This window comes from Salvia miltiorrhiza, chromosome 3 (genome assembly GCF_028751815.1).
Source record: "Salvia miltiorrhiza cultivar Shanhuang (shh) chromosome 3, IMPLAD_Smil_shh, whole genome shotgun sequence".
Classification (NCBI taxonomy): Eukaryota; Viridiplantae; Streptophyta; class Magnoliopsida; order Lamiales; family Lamiaceae; genus Salvia; species Salvia miltiorrhiza.
This window is the reverse complement of record NC_080389.1, coordinates 28,249,432-28,263,618: the sequence shown is the minus strand read 5'-3', so window position 1 is coordinate 28,263,618 and position 14,187 is coordinate 28,249,432.

Here is a 14,187-nt window from a genome sequence, read left to right as displayed (position 1 = left end):
TCGAGAGACGGCTTCTGCGATTGAGCTTGCTTCTGAAACTGTTGGGGGGCATTCTGGTATTGCTGCTGCTGCTGAAAATTCCCTTGTTGCATAGGGAACTGTTGATACTGCTGATACTGCGGGGGCTGCTGCTGCTGATAAGCTTGAGTGTAGTTCTGCTGCTGAGCTCTCCAACCCGAATTGGAGCTTTGTTGCCCTTGATTAAAGATAGGCCTCTGTTCAAACTGAGGCCTCCCCGGATAGCTCTGAGCAGCATAGACCTCTGTTTCTCCTTCAGGTGTGAATCCCCCCATGCGATGGCACGCGTTGGTTCCATGACCAAAATCGCCACATATTCCACATCCTTCTGCTGGTGGCGCGTGAACTGGTGGGGCTTCTGCCTGGCTCATCTTGAGGTGCTGAACTTGCCTCATCAATTCTGCTACTTGCTTCTGCAGCTCATTATTTGGGGCTACGGCATTGGCTTCGACCCTCCTTCCTCTAACTGATTTCTGTTGAGAACTCGCTGCAAGTGTGTTGAAAATCTCCTTGAGCTCATCAGGTGTCTTCCGGGCAATGTTGCCCCCTGCTGTACTGTCCACCATAAATTGTGCCGTCTGAATCAATCCGTCATAGAAAAACTGCATCAACATGACGGATGCTAACTGGTGCTGTGGGCACTGGCGGAGGAGCTCTTGGAATCTCTCCCAAGCCTCGTGGAAAGGCTCGTCAGCTCCTTGCATGAAGTTCATTATTTGGCTCCTAATCTCTTGAGTCTTGTGATTAGGGTAGTACTTGAGCATGAACTTCTCACTTGCCTCTCCCCATGTGGTGATGGAGTTCGGCGGCAAGGACAATAACCACGTTCTCGCCCGGTCCTTGAGTGCATAAGGTAAGCACTTGAGTCTCAACTGATCCTCGGTGAGCTCCAGCAGTGGGAAGGTCTGCACTTGGGTGCAGAAATCACGGATGAACTGCAAGGCGTCCTCACTGGGCATCCCGTGAAAGAGCGGCAGCAAGTTTGAGTCGTTGGGCTTCAGATTATAATTCCGGACCGCCGTGGGAAACACTATTGCAGACGTGCTAGTGTTCCCGATAACAGGCCTGGAAAAATCCCCCATATACTGTACGTTCTGCTCTGCCATGTTTTCTTGGTCAGGATTAGGCCGAACTTCTTCTTCTCCTTCCGAGTGCAAAGGAGGTGTATCCTTGATGGCTTCCAGAATGGGATTGGAAGCGATTCTCTCGTCACGTTCTCCCTCTTGAGACTGTGATTCCACAAAGTTCCTCGAACTGGACTCGAATTCCTCCTCCAGGTTTAAAAGGACCTCACGAGGTCGGTGAATGTTGTCAAAGTAAGGCACTAGCTTTCTCTTCAAGCTACGGCGACCTTGCATACACAACACTAGCAAACCAAATCAAACGCACCGGAGGGAGAAAATAACCAAGTCAAAAGAAAGAAACAAAAATAAACACGGAAAACAATGCAACACGATTAAATGCCTAAAGCCTTCCCCGGCAACGGCGCCAAAATTTGACTCATCCTAAAACACCTAACGGATGGACTCGAATTTATACGAGGTCGTCCTAGGGTGGTAAGGTGACTCAAGTCGTCTCTCAAGGAAGGCTAAACAGGGCTTTGATCATGCTACGCACAGAAAACATGAAATAAACCTAAACACTCTAATCGGGTAATTGGGTCTGGCACTCTCTCCGATTAACTAGCGCGTAATTAAATAAGCTTGTAATTATCTAATGCAGAATCAACAGAAAGCATATAAATCTATCTAGGCGGAATGAGAAGGAAGCAGATTAAGAACGCAGGAAACTAAGAAACCTAGGGTTTTAACTAGCAATCTAGAAAGCATTAGATAAATCAATCAATCAAAAAACAACGATTATCTAGGCGAGATTAAAGAACAACGATTCATCAATTGAACATGGAACAACGATTATCTAAGCAATGCAATAACGAGAAAGCTTGTAAAGATTAACTAATCAAAATGAAAAACTTACAATCGATCCAATGAAATCAACGATCTAGCCGAATCCACAAGTATCTAGAATGTTTCTATCTATCTAAACTATGGGAAAAAAACATAAAATCGCAGGTGGAGGCTGCTGGAGTCGGAAGTGTGAAATAAAACCCTCAAAATCGGATTTTATAGCAATTTCCGTAACTGCCAGATCTGCACAGGGGCGGCGGCCGCCGTGAGACGGCGGCGCCGTGGACGGCGGCCGCCGTGGGACGGCGCCGCCGTGATGCCCCTTCGCGGTTTCTTCCAAAAATTGTACGGCCCGCGCCGTGGGGCCACGGCCGGCGTCTGGACGGCGGCCGCCGTGAGACGGCGGCGCCGTGGACGGCGTCCGCCGTGACACGGCGGCGCCGTGGTCCGTCTTCGCAGATTGCTCCCAAGGTTGCACGGCCTGCGCCGTGGGGCCGCGGCCGCCGTCTCCACGGCGGCCGCCGCCTGGCGGCGGCGGCCGTGAGCCTGACTCCAAAACATGCTCGAAACAATACCAAAACGCTCGGCAATTCACGAATCCTGCACGCGACAATAGTACATCCAAAAAGATCATCAAGCACGTGAAATATAGAGCAAAAAGGTACGAAACGAGCTCGAATGCACAGCAGGAAAACTCATAAAATCATCACGAAATAGGGCTAAACAATTGGCATTGGTTCCTCATACAAGGTTCCATTTTGAAGGCTAATGGCCATGCACAAATCATCAATTCGCTTTTGATTTTCCATAGTGGTAGCCAAAGACCTTCTTTGCTCTTCTAGCATAACCTCCGATTTTGCTAGACTTTTTTCTATCCAAGCTTGTGTAGCTATGAAGCATTGAAGGAGATCGTCTTTTGAATTTGATTTCTCCTCTTGATAGTATCGATTTCCCCCTTGGAAGCCTTCTTGAGTGGAACAAGAAATTTCATAATTCCAACTATTGAAATGGTCCTCATACTCCAATGGTGATTGCCACTCCATGGCATTGCACCCCATGTCATAAAAGTCACCATAGGAAGGTGTTGGTTGGAAGGCTTTTTGGATCATTGGTTGCCTACAATTTCTTTTGGCTTCCAAAACACGCAACTTAAGTTGCATCAACGCCAATTGTAGTTGGAGTTGCTCAACCAACTCATTCCTTCCATCATCCATTTTTGGTGCCGCTTTTACGGTTGTGGAGCAATTTTCTCTAACAAAAACAAATAAACATATAAATAAACAAACATAAAAACAATATCTAAATTAGATAAAAACAACTTTTCACAATATCAAAAGTAAAAACTCAACCAATCCCCGGCAACGGCGCCAAAAACTTGTTCGCTATTATTTTCACCACGCCGCAAGTATACGGTGTAGTTGCAATAAGTGGAAGCAAGGTCGTATCCCACAAGGATTGGTGAATTCAAACTTCTAAATACTATTAATAAGTTGTTTTCAATCTATTTAGACAACCAAAGTTCAAGAGGTGTTGATAACTAAAACAAAACTAAATAAAGCAAGAAAAGTAAATAACAATAACATAAACTTAGTGAATAAATTGGGGAATGACTTGAATGAAAGTTATCCTAGGGACTAGATTTCGATAGATCGTAATGAACTTCAATCTAAATCAATTTAAATCTTGATATGGCCTACTTATCTAGGGCGATCTCCCCACTAGTTTTAGCCCCCTCCCGGACGACTAAAACAGTAGATTACGGGTCATAATTGCCGTCCCCGGTCAATTTCTAACCTATAACTCCCAAGAGCACAAAGGATCAACAAGCCCTCACCCAACTCTCAACCTCCCGGTTTATTGAGATGATATGTATCAAACTCCTAATCTATTGTAATTATCCTCTCCCGATTCAAATCACAAATTAGAAATGCACAAAAGGTGGCCAACCAATCATACAAGAGATAAATCTAGGACTTGAAAAGACAACAATAAGCACAATCAAGATATATATTGAACAAAGAAATCAATCCATTACAAATCCATCTAATCTAATCCCTAAGATAAGAGATTTTAGCCAAGCATATTCATAATAAAAGCAAATCTCAAGTCATAAGAAAACATAAATAAAGATATAGAGAGATAGAGATTCATAGACAAATCCTATAATCTTGATCTTCAATCATGTAGTCTTGATGAGCTCCTTTCCAAGTCTTCCCCTTCTTTATTTGATTTTGGTGTTGTTTTTGTGTGTGGAAGAGAGAAAAAATGGTAGAGAATGGAGGCTAGGGTTTGGGATTGGAGAGTTGGGGAAGATGAAGTGGGTGTGTGTGGTGAATGAATGGGGAAAGGAAGAGAAAAATGGAGTTTTGAGGCTAAAATCGCGTTTGGGGTCCATTTGGGGGAGCCCCGCCCTTTTCCCGCGGTCACGGCCCGCGTCCGCGGCCTTCAAACGTGGGGGATGCTCAGGGGACCCGCGGTCCCGCCCCGCGGCCGCGGTTGGTGACCGCGGGTGTCTCCTGAGTCGGGAACAGCTGACCCGCGGTCTTACCCCGCGGCCGCGGGTGGTGACCGCGGGGTACTGGGCGTTTTGCACAGTCCGCTCGTTTTGCTCCGTTCTCCCTCGTCCGGACTCGGATTTGGTCGCCGTTTGCGCTCACGGATTCCTCTCGAGACGTACTTCGATCTCATGTCTTCAAAATCCTCCAATTAATTCTTGATTTTCCCTGAAATCACTCCAAAACTACACCAAGGAATTAAAACTCAACAAAACTCAAAATTGGGATACAAACACATATTAGCAATCAATTCATGGGGGAAAATGACAACAATTCATGCGATATTGAGGTACGAAAACCATGTTTGTCAACCCCCCCAAACTTAAAGCGTTGTTTGTCCCCAAACAACAAAGAGAAGAGAAATAAAAGATAACAAACATGTGAGAATGAATTGGTGTCATTTCAAGGGCTTCAATTTTTTCAAAATATTTCACTAGTGTATCACAAGTAGATATGCATTTCAAGAAGTCACAAGTGATAGTAAGTTCAACATTATAGCCTCCAAGCTTGAATCCTCACAAGGTGAATGTTTCAATGATGCACTCGACTCTCAAGTGTTTAGAATGGACGTGTTTACACTCAATTCGAAACAATGCATGCAATCTACCATAGGCTTGCCATTTGTCCTAACTCTCTATGCTTCAATGTGTTATAAATAGAGATCAAAAAGGGCTTTCATTGGGTTGTAATGAGGGCTCTTTGGTAAGGTGAGTAGTTTTTTAGGCAAAGTGACTCATCCCACAATCCATCAATCACAATGAACAAATCAACTTCACCATTTCTCTTATCAATCAAAAACCAAAATCCCTACATTTCATCTTTTCATCCTTAGTGATATCTATCATGGCTATGATTCAAAAGGCAAATCACTCCCCTTTATGCTCTTTTATTCACATTCATTTTCATTTCTTTTTCTTTTTGAGCTCATAGGGGATTAGTGATTTTCACACAATCAAAGCTTGATAAGCAATTTCAATCATTTCCCAAACTTTTTTCTTCATCAAAGCAACCACTAACACTCTAAGTTCTACCCCTTTATCATTGGTTCATTCAAAGAAAGGCTACAAGGCACAAAAGGGGTAAACTAGGATCATATGAGAATTTGGCACAATTGGGGTCAAGTGGCTAACAAAGATGGCCTTAAATCACTTCAATATTAACAACACATCTACTTTTATTTTCAAGAGAGGACTCATGGCAAGTTCTAGAGACCAACATACATGCTCAATCGATTTACACTCAAGAACAAAATGAGATTGTGATAATATGACAATCAATGGCTCAAATCTTACAAGCTCATTATCAAGTTCTTGGAGGCAAAACATTTAACTCACTTGTCACAAGTTCAAACTTTTCATGCATAATCCACAAGTGATACACACAATTTCTTTTCAAAAGCAACATTCATATCATAAGCCCAACACACATTTCATCCAACTCATGTTTTTCAACAATCAAGCTCAAAAACAAAAGACAAGGAAAAGCTCAAAAACAGAGACAAAATCTCATTATTCGAAAACTAAACTAACTAAATAAATAAACAACGGATAAACGAGATAAGTAACCCATCTTCACCCTCCCCCCAAACTTATTTCACACAAAGGAGAAATAAGTTTGGATGAAGGAGAAAATGGTTACTTGTCTCGTACTCACAAACGAGGTGGAGGCTTAGGTGGTGGCCATTTCTCATCAAATTTGCATGCTCCATCCACCGCGACCCAAAAATATGGTGGCTTTGCAATTCTTGAGACATCCCGGGCGTCATGGTAATCTCGTTCACCATCTAGAGTACCACCACACTCAAACAATTCCTTATTAGACAAATCAAAGTGAAAATCAAAAGATGAAGATAAATAAAAGTGAAAGAAGCAAGCCTTCATAGAATCGCCTGTGGCGAGGTAAGGATCGACAAAATTTTTGACTTTGCTTTCTTTAAAGCTTGTGAAATCTTCATCTTTTTGAAATTGTAGAGGTTGTGTCGGAAAAGTTGGGCTCTCGACTTCAAGGGGTTTGGAGAATTGATCCTCATCTTCTTCATACTCTTCTTCAACTTCTTGAGGCTCTTCACTTAGCATTGGCATTGGTTCCTCATACAAGGTTCCATTTTGAAGGCTAATGGCCATGCACAAATCATCAATTCGCTTTTGATTTTCCATAGTGGTAGCCAAAGACCTTCTTTGCTCTTCTAGCATAACCTCCGATTTTGCTAGACTTTTTTCTATCCAAGCTTGTGTAGCTATGAAGCATTGAAGGAGATCGTCTTTTGAATTTGATTTCTCCTCTTGATAGTATCGATTTCCCCCTTGGAAGCCTTCTTGAGTGGAACAAGAAATTTCATAATTCCAACTATTGAAATGGTCCTCATACTCCAATGGTGATTGCCACTCCATGGCATTGCACCCCATGTCATAAAAGTCACCATAGGAAGGTGTTGGTTGGAAGGCTTTTTGGATCATTGGTTGCCTACAATTTCTTTTGGCTTCCAAAACACGCAACTTAAGTTGCATCAACGCCAATTGTAGTTGGAGTTGCTCAACCAACTCATTCCTTCCATCATCCATTTTTGGTGCCGCTTTTACGGTTGTGGAGCAATTTTCTCTAACAAAAACAAATAAACATATAAATAAACAAACATAAAAACAATATCTAAATTAGATAAAAACAACTTTTCACAATATCAAAAGTAAAAACTCAACCAATCCCCGGCAACGGCGCCAAAAACTTGTTCGCTATTATTTTCACCACGCCGCAAGTATACGGTGTAGTTGCAATAAGTGGAAGCAAGGTCGTATCCCACAAGGATTGGTGAATTCAAACTTCTAAATACTATTAATAAGTTGTTTTCAATCTATTTAGACAACCAAAGTTCAAGAGGTGTTGATAACTAAAACAAAACTAAATAAAGCAAGAAAAGTAAATAACAATAACATAAACTTAGTGAATAAATTGGGGAATGACTTGAATGAAAGTTATCCTAGGGACTAGATTTCGATAGATCGTAATGAACTTCAATCTAAATCAATTTAAATCTTGATATGGCCTACTTATCTAGGGCGATCTCCCCACTAGTTTTAGCCCCCTCCCGGACGACTAAAACAGTAGATTACGGGTCATAATTGCCGTCCCCGGTCAATTTCTAACCTATAACTCCCAAGAGCACAAAGGATCAACAAGCCCTCACCCAACTCTCAACCTCCCGGTTTATTGAGATGATATGTATCAAACTCCTAATCTATTGTAATTATCCTCTCCCGATTCAAATCACAAATTAGAAATGCACAAAAGGTGGCCAACCAATCATACAAGAGATAAATCTAGGACTTGAAAAGACAACAATAAGCACAATCAAGATATATATTGAACAAAGAAATCAATCCATTACAAATCCATCTAATCTAATCCCTAAGATAAGAGATTTTAGCCAAGCATATTCATAATAAAAGCAAATCTCAAGTCATAAGAAAACATAAATAAAGATATAGAGAGATAGAGATTCATAGACAAATCCTATAATCTTGATCTTCAATCATGTAGTCTTGATGAGCTCCTTTCCAAGTCTTCCCCTTCTTTATTTGATTTTGGTGTTGTTTTTGTGTGTGGAAGAGAGAAAAAATGGTAGAGAATGGAGGCTAGGGTTTGGGATTGGAGAGTTGGGGAAGATGAAGTGGGTGTGTGTGGTGAATGAATGGGGAAAGGAAGAGAAAAATGGAGTTTTGAGGCTAAAATCGCGTTTGGGGTCCATTTGGGGGAGCCCCGCCCTTTTCCCGCGGTCACGGCCCGCGTCCGCGGCCTTCAAACGTGGGGGATGCTCAGGGGACCCGCGGTCCCGCCCCGCGGCCGCGGTTGGTGACCGCGGGTGTCTCCTGAGTCGGGAACAGCTGACCCGCGGTCTTACCCCGCGGCCGCGGGTGGTGACCGCGGGGTACTGGGCGTTTTGCACAGTCCGCTCGTTTTGCTCCGTTCTCCCTCGTCCGGACTCGGATTTGGTCGCCGTTTGCGCTCACGGATTCCTCTCGAGACGTACTTCGATCTCATGTCTTCAAAATCCTCCAATTAATTCTTGATTTTCCCTGAAATCACTCCCAAACTACACCAAGGAATTAAAACTCAACAAAACTCAAAATTGGGATACAAACACATATTAGCAATCAATTCATGGGGGAAAATGACAACAATTCATGCGATATTGAGGTACGAAAACCATGTTTGTCAGTGTTATTATTGGAAGATTTGAAGAGTTCATGAAGATACGAGTCAATGGGCGCAAACGGTGTAGGAATATTAAAATTAATTAATATTTTATCGTGCCCAAAAATATCACCTTGTAACATAAAATAATAAGAACACGAGAAATGCGTCGAAACGTTGAGCTTTGTATTGATTTCAGTGTAAGGCGTAGACAATGATCGTAGATGATTTTACACTAGGGTTTTACATGTATTTATAGGCAAAGAACTAAGAATTTTAGTAGGGATAAGACTCTTTTTAGACTTAGAATGGGACTATGATTCTTCATATTTATCCATATCTTTGTGGTAATCTTCTTCTTTATCGGGTATCTAATAGTCTTTGAGATAGGGTCGAATCCCAAGAAATACGGACTTAAGCATTAAGCCAACAAGGCAGTTCGGCCGCAGGGCTGAAACCAGAAAATCAGGGCTGCGGAGTCCTTGCATGCACAACACTAAACACACAGATTAAACGCACCGGAGGGAGAGAAAGGTAACAAAAACGAGAAAAATAGAAATTTAAATAAAGCAAGTAAAAAGCAACACAATTAAAACGCCTAAAACCTTCCCCGGCAACGGCGCCAAAATTTGACTAAACTAGAAACACCTCTAGTTTGACTTGCAATAGAACAAGGACATCCTAGCGATGGTAAGTTAACCTAATGTCGTCTCTCAAGGAAGATCTTTAAGGACAATTAATTATGTCACAAGAAAGCTATAAACTAAGGATTGAAAGCTGTAAAATTATCTAAAGCTGGGAAAATAAACTTAACTAGAAACTTAAACTAAAGAATTATCTAGGCATGAAAAAGAATTATTAACTAATGCTTGTAATTTAAACTTAAATAAAACTTAATCTTAAAATTATCTAGGCGTGAAACTATTAAACCCTAGGCAAGAATTAAACCAACTTAAAGTAAAGAATTAACTAGACGAATTGAATTTAAATAACTTTAATTAAAACTTCTAATCTAATCTAACTAGGCAAAAACCAAAGTGCATAATTTAAAGAAAGCATCATAAAAACGCATAAGTAAATTTGCAGAATTTAAAGAAAGCATAAGTAAAAGCAAATAAATAAACTTGATTAAAGAAATACCGTAAATCGTCTCGAGAAGTAATCTGTCACGTAATTACAACTCTAAACGGGAACTAATCTAAAACATGAATTAAAAGAATTATACTAAACTAACTAAGAACAATAATCGAAACTAACACTAGAAAAGCAATAAACCTAAGCTTTAGCTAACTTGGCGGAAACTAGAGATTAGGGCAAAGGATTTTATCTAACTACACGCCTGGAGGCAGAAGGATTATCTTTACAATGAATAACTAAGCCCTATTTATAGACTTCAAATCCCTCTTGATCACTATCAAAATTGCCATATAAAATTAGACTCTAAAAGGAATAAAATCGTGTAAGAGAAGATAAGTCCAACTGGCGTGCTCTGCAAGTTTCTTCAGCTCTGGCGATAGTAACTCAGCTCTGGAAGGTCCAGAGCTGAAAAGTCAGCTCTGACATAGTTGACTCTGTAAAGTACAGAGCTGAAAAGTCAGCTCTGGCAGTTGACTCTAGAGTTTGACTATGGCGTTTTACTCTGGCGTTTGACTCTGTAAAGTACAGAGCTGAAAAGTCAGCTCTAGTGGTTGACTCTGGCACTTAGCTCTGCTCTGCTCTGGAGATATCTACTCTGCTCTAGTACAGAGCTATCTTCACAGCTCTGGCGCGGGCCTTCAACTCTGGTTAGCTCTGGGTTTTCAAGTCAGCTCAGCTCTGGCGATAGAGCTATGCTCGCAGCTCAGCTCTGGCGACAGAGCTATGCTAAAAATGTCATTTTTAGCCCAAAAATCTCCAAAATTGCATTCTTCCATCTATAAAACCTAAATCTCCTGCAAAGCATCAAACAAACCATAAAACGCACCAATTTCCAGAAGATTAACTAAAAATATACGCATTCAAACCCCAAAATTTAGCACAATTTAGCATAAATCACCCTGCATCTGGTTAACTATAAGTTGAGAATCACTAAATACGTTAATGCATTTTACCCCAATTTCCTTAGCTAGTCCGAGTCCAGCTAGCATGGCTTCGTACTCAACCTCGTTGTTGGTTGCTTTGAATTCACATTGGATTGATCGCTCAATGACGTCTCCTCGTGGTGATGAAAGGACGACTCCAAGTCCACTTTCCCGTATGTTGCTGGATCCATCAACATATAGTTTCCAAATTTCAATTTGATCAGGGTTCTTCCATCAGACAACATAACTCTTTGTCGGCCTGCATAGTAAGGTTAGGCATAAAATCAACAACAAAATCGGCTAATACCTGGGATTTAAGCGCGGTCCGTGGCTTGAATGTGATGTCGTATTCACTCAACTCCACTGCCCACTTTGTTCATCGACCGGATAGTTTCGGCTTATGGAGTATGGCCTTTAGGGGATACGTGGTGGCGACTATGATCGGATGACATTGGAAGTATGGACGAACTTCCTTGCTGCGTGGACCAATGCGAGGGCCAACTTCTCTAGCTGGCTATATCGGGTCTCTGCATCAAGTAGTGATTTACTCACATAGTAGATTGGTGACTGCTTTCCATCTTCCTCTCTGACCAACATGGCACTGACGGCTGTATTGGAGACGGCTAGATAGACCAACAAAGTCTCGTGGTCTTTCGGTTTTGCGAGTAAGGGCGGGCTAGTCAAGTATTGCTTGAGCTGCTTCTTCTGTCCACTCAAACGTTCTTGATTTTCTCAAAGTGTTGAAGAAGAGATGGCATCTTTCGGATGATCTTGAAATAAAGCGGCTTAATGCGGCTATCCTTCCTGTTAGTTTCTGGACGTCCTTCACGCAAGTGGGGCAAGGGATTCCCTGGATTGATTCAATTTGAGCCGGATTTGCCTCTATTCCCCGCTGAGTAACCATGTAACCTAAAAACTTTCCTGCATTGACACCAAAAGAACATTTAGTAGGATTTAGCTTCATATTGTATTTTCTAAGAATTTCGAATGTCTTCCTTAAGTGATCAATGTGGTCCTTCGCGTGGATGGACTTGATCAACATGTCGTCGATGTAGACTTCCATTGTTTGCCCCAACAAACTCGCAAACATCCGATTGACCAGGCGATGGTAGGTTGCTCATGTATTCTTTAATCCGAATGGCATATACTTGTAACAATATAATGCTATGCTGGTCATGAAAGCCATTTTCTCCTCGTCATCAGGGTGCATCCGGATTTGATGGTATCCTGAGTATGCATCCATAAAACTCATTAGTTCATGGACTGCTGTCGCGTCTACTAGCATGTCGATGTGTGGCAGTGGGAATGAGTCTTTTGGGCATGCCTTGTTGAGGTCTGTGAAGTCAATGCACACCCGCCACTTGTCATTCTTTTTCTTGACTACCACCATATTTGCGAGCCATCCAGGATAGTGGACCTCCCGAATAAGTCCATTCTTGAGGAGCTTCGTGACTTCATCATTCACTACTTGATTCCCTTTTCGGTGCAAACTTTCTTCGTTTTTGCTTCCTTGGCGGGTAACCCGAGTCGACCTATAACCTGTGAACAATAATACTTGGGTCAATCCCTGTCATGTCTGTAATACCCCGTTTCCTCGAGCTAAGTTTAGAATAATTTTTGAACTTAGATTTAAGATGATTCACGCCGGATTGAGAAAAAGAATTTATTTAATTCCAACAAATGATTTACAAAAACGTTTGTAAATATTTTAGCTATTTAAATTTTTGTGCATTGCATATTAATTTAAATATGAGCATGTGTATATGTGAAATATTTTACATATAATTAATATTTATTTTTACAAGATTTAAATTAAAGTCTATGATGGACTTTAATTATTTTATGTTTGGGCTTTATTTTTATATTGAACCCTTAAGTTAAAAGTACTTGATTAACCAAATGAAAGCCCAACCCTTAATAAGCCCAACCCTTCATAAGCCCAACCCACATTCTTCCTTGATATTTTCGTCTGCCACCACCGCCTTCCTGTTCTCTTCCTCTTCAATATATGTATCTCCCTTATTTATCTAATTCCTCACCCCAGCAACGAAATTCAAACAGAAAAATCACCAAGCCTAGCTCATCAAGCATCTTTTGCAGAAAACAGAAATCATTGAACAGAATACATACAAGAGGTTCCTCAACTTCTTTAACTTCAGTTTTTATATCAATATTCCCAAATCACAAGCATGACAAATTATTTACATAAATGCTTTCAATCTGTGTACATATTTATATATATATGAAGCATGATTGTTTTAAAAGAAAATGAAGAAAGGTTGAGTCTTGAACTTGTTTGTGTGTTTGCTGTCGAGTCGAGAGTCAGTCAGGGGAGGCCGAGCCTAGGGCTTCGGCGGGCGGCTCCTGCTGCTTCTTGTCGCCGAAGGATACAGAGAGGGAGTGGTGTGTTGACGGTGGTGGCGCGGAGCCACTGACCGAGGCTGCCGAATCTGTGAACAGAGGGTGGAGAGAGAGGGGCGGCTGCTTCGATGGGGTTCAGCGGAGGGAGGCAGGGCACGGCGGCGGTGCCGCTGCTGCCCGGCCACGGCTGGAGAGAGAGAGAGGGTCTGGTCTGGGCTGAGTGCTATCGGCGACGATGGCTTGGTTGCTGTTGCCGGAAGGCCGAGAGAGAGACGGAGGGAGGCGGCGGCGGTATCTATCGCCGTTGCCAAGGAAGGAGGCCAGTCGACGGCTGCCTCGCTGGAGGGAGCTGCGGCGGCGGGATTTGGCTGAGTGAGGATGAGGGAGAAGGGGGCGAAAGGATCAGTCGAGGGAGAGAGAGACTGGTGTGTGCGTGACTGATGAGGGAGGGGCGTGACTGATAAGGAAAAGGGGGAGGGAGTGTTGGGCTGTTGGGCTAGGGCATGGGTGTTGGGCCGAGTTTGTTTAATTTTTGTTTCAGTTTGGGTTGGGCCGATTTATGTTTTAAATTTCAGCTTGGGCCATTGCTTTAAATAAATGTTTTGGGCCCTTATTTTATTTAAAGACTTGGGCTGCTTTGATTAATTCTATTAATTGGGCTGCCCTATTTTAATTAATTGAACTATTAATTAGTTTAATTAATTATTTTCAAAGAATAGTTTTCATAATAATATTAAATTATTATTATGTGCATATTTTAAGTAATTACTTATTATATGCTAAGCATGACATGAAATTGCATTACATTTTTGCAATAAAAGTATTTATGATTTAATTGGTTTTATTTATAATTCCAATTATTAAAGAAAGATGAGTAAGAATATTGTTGGTGTTCTTAACTCAAGAGAATTGTTTTCAATTATTTATTCCTTAAATTTTGAAAACCCGGCTAAGTGAATCATAGAATGTTAAGCACTTCACCACGACTTAAGATTAGATTCAAGGGGACCTATTAAGAATAGATTTCTTGTAGGCTTTGAACGTCAAGGGGATTAGCACTGCTATTCCGATTCAGAGATAACGTTAAACGACAGGCAT